Raw genomic sequence first — 4,059 nt, 5'->3', positions numbered from 1 at the left:
GGGGGGGGGGTATTTTGTACGTCACATACTACCCAATAATTTTATATTTAAGTATGATACACATTTAACTTTGCCTAGGCACACACTTTTTGTTTGCAGCTAGAGCGTGTGCAGGTATACATAATATTGGTCAATAATTCCAAATACGCACCATGAAAACGAAGTTTGATACTCCGAAATATGACATAAAATGCCATGCTACAAAGCATTTTCAGATGAAAAATTAAGATATATTGAACAAAAATAATCATGTATTATCAAATGGTTGGCTTTTAGTTTGCATTTATAATTTTATATAGGTTTGAATGGCAAATCATTACTGGTTGTATTAGGAAATTTTATTGTTTGATTAGCAAAAAATGATCAACGTTGCCATATACCCTAGCGCAGCAACCCATCACAAATAACACAACCAAAATAACTTAAATTTGATGTAGAAATTCAACATGATACAAGATGAGAATAGAGATTAGTAGATGATGTGATGTGTTAACCTTGGTTAGTTCGATGGCTGCAGCCTGAAGAATTGATGAGTGAAGTAGCCTGCATCGCCGTATGAATTAGTAGATCTAAGAAGGAAGACCCGAGACAAGGAGATTAAGGACGCGACAAAGGCATAGGATGGCAGTGGCGCATCCCATGCACGAGCTAATCACATAGATAATGCCGGGAGATTTAGTGGACTTAGAAAACGACTACTTAGTGGGCTTGTACGTGGGCCTTCTTTCCTTTGTCAAGAGTTCACGTAATTAGCTCGTGCACGCAAAATATGGACTAATTAGTGGGCTTGTACGTCGGGGAAGCAGGCCGTTCTGCCGCTAATAGGGGGACCAAGTACGTTGTATGTTGCAAATCATATAGCTAATGATCGCTGCCTAGAGGGCTCCTATCTGCCGCTAACTGTGGCAAAACGTCAAGGGAACGCACAGGCGGGTCTCCCCGACTGGGCCGGCCCATGTCGCTCTCCCGTTCTGCCTAGCAAAGAAACTACAGTCGCTCTCACGCTCGCAAGAAATACTGCGCCAAGCAAGATTCGAACACAAGACCACCTGCAACACAAGTAGTACTCCTACAACTTGAGCTAGCGAGCTAGGTATTTTAATGAGCAGCACAAACACTTAAGAACCAAACCAAGCGCGGGTAAGAACGTTTTTTAAATTTAGACGTGAAATATTATTTTGGAGAAAGGGAATTCTGTATGAAACTGTGAACACGCTCAGAAATTGTGTATATTTGAAAAAACTCAAACAATTTTATAGAAACGGAAACAATTTTAAAAATCCCCCCAAAAAACTGAAAAATATGAACATTCTTTTAGAAAACTAGAACATTTTTTGAATGGCAAAACAGTTTTTGGATACGCGAACATTTTTAAAAAATGGGAACTTTTTTTGAATCTCCTGAACAAAATTTGAAAACTCCAACATTTTTTGAAACTCCAGAACAAAATTCAAAGCACAAACAATTTTAGAAAATTGCGAATAATTTTTTAAATCCCAAAACAAAATTTGAAAACAAGAATATTATTTAAAAAATTGTGAACATATTTTAAACTCCCGAACAAAATTCAAAGCACGAACAATTTTTGAAAAGTGTGAACAATTTTTGAAATCCCCGAACAAAATTTGAAAATAAGAACATTATTTAAAAAATTGTGACCATATTTTAAACTCCCGAACAAAATTTGAAAACACCAACATTTTTTGAAACTCCAGAACAAAATTCAAAGCACAAACAATTTTGAAAATTGCGAACAATTTTTGAAATCCCAGAACAAAATTTGAAAACAAGAACTTCATTTAAAAAATTCTGAACATTTTTTAAACTCCCAAACTAAATCTGAGAACCCAAATATTTTTATAAATTTGAGACAATTTTTGTAATACTGAACAAAATTTGAGAAGTTGTGAAATTTTCAACAATTTTTGGAAAGCACGAATATTTTTTGAATTTCTGAATACAATTTGGATACAATTTTTGAAACTTTGAACAATTTATGATAAATCATTTTTTTTGAAAATTAAGAACATTTTTCCAGAAACACAAAAAAGGAAAAAAGAAAGAAACAAACACGAAAAAAGAGAGAAAAGAATATACAAACAGGAAAAAAAAGGAAAACAAAAAAAAATGGTTCAGGAACCTACTAGAAGGTTCCCAAAACCGGGAAAAACCGGCTAGAACCTTTTTTTTTTTGAGAAATCTCGCCACTTTATTAAATAATAGCAATGTTCATAGGTACACGGTGCTGGTCATGGGGGACTCCCAGGCAAACATGACGCCCTATATCTAAATTACATGCGTACTTGGCGAGATTGTGAGCTTCGAATTGTCTACGCTCGAAAGCAAAAACAACCGAATCAAAAAGATTACTCCGTTGCGTTATTTCATGTACTATAGCTGAATGCGGGCCTCCTGTTCCGTCATTTATGTCTTGGATCACCCCTTTGCAGTCCGATGCAATCCTCATTCGTGTCACATGAAGATCCTCAGCAAGAGCTAGAGCCTCCCTGCAAGCAAACGTCTCCAGAAATGTTGGGTCAGCAGGTTCCCAAAACCGGATCGGTGGAACGCTTTAATGGGCCGGCCTGTTTCGTTCGAACGCTGAGAAACAGTGTGCGGTACCCCGACATTTTGACGCAGAATGCGTCGTATAGGATTTTCCCACTGCCTACCCTGCTCGCCGAGGCATCCTATGTGATGCATTTTGCATCAAAACATGAGCTTGACGCACTAGGGCGATGCAAACTGGGCCGGCCCATCAAGATGCATTTGTATGAGTAGTTTATCTTGTATGAAAAAAGGATGAACGAGAGAAGACCTTATTTACAAATGTGGAGAGGGGTGTGGGTATCTTTTTGTAAAATTGTCATAGTTTCCTTCTTATCCGTCAGATATAAATCGAACGGCCTATATTGCAGGATGTTAGGCACACCATCATCACCAACTCTGTTTTTTATAAGAGTAGAGATTTCTTGATAATATCGAACAATTTGAAATACCGCAAATATTTTTTGATATTCCAAACTTTTTTTCTAAAAAAATGTGAACAATTTTTGTAATCCGAAATTTGGACAAAACATGAACATTTTTTTGCAAAACCTAACAGTTTTCTAAAACGTGAACAATTTTTGAAACATTGAATATTTTCTGACATTGTGAATTTTTCTGAAAACAAAAAAAACATTTTCTGAAATTCCTGAACATTTTTGGAAACACAGACATCTTTCTGAAATTCAGAACAAATTTTGAAATTCCTGTACATTTTTTGAAACATGAACATTTTATGAATGACATTCTGGACATATTGTGAAAAAGAGTATTTGGTTAGAAATTTCTGAACATTTTTTGAAAACATGAACATAACAATAATTCAAAACGAGAACATTTTTTTTGAAATTACTGAACATCTTCTAAAACACGACATTTTTTGAAATTGTCAACAAAATTTTAAAGCAAGAACATTTTCTGAAAGTCCTGCAAAACTTTTTGAAACATGAACATTTTTTAAACTGTGAATAAAATTTTCCAATGGGAACATTTTTCGAAATTCCTGAACATTTTCTAAAACACGAACATTTTTTAAAAATTGACAACAAAATTTTAAAACAAAACATTTTTTGAAAATCCTGAAAGACTTTTTCAAACACGAACATTTTTTGAAATTGTTAACAAAATTTGAAAATGAGAACATTTTTTGAAATTCCTGAACTTTTTTGAAATTGGGAGCAAATTTTGAAAACGAGAACATGTCATCAAATTCCGAATAAAACATTTGAAATTCTCAACCAAAAGAAACATGAAAAAGAAAAAAAAAATGAAAGAGCAAAGAAGAGAGAAAATTAAAACAAAAAGGTAAAAAAGGGAAATAAAAAAACCGGTTCAGGAACCTCCTAGAAGGTTCCCAAAACCAAAAAAACCGGCTGGGAACCACGTAGAAGATTCCCTAAACCGGATTCGCTTTAACGTTTGAACGGGCCGGCCCCTCGTGACGCTCATCGATCTGCCTGTGTGCGTTCCCTCAACTACTTGCCGCAAAGAGTGGCAAATAGAAATTTCCCT

The sequence above is a fragment of the Triticum dicoccoides genome, chromosome 4B, assembly GCF_002162155.2.
Source record: "Triticum dicoccoides isolate Atlit2015 ecotype Zavitan chromosome 4B, WEW_v2.0, whole genome shotgun sequence".
Lineage (NCBI taxonomy): Eukaryota > Viridiplantae > Streptophyta > Magnoliopsida > Poales > Poaceae > Triticum > Triticum dicoccoides.
Note: the sequence above shows the minus strand (reverse complement) of the source record.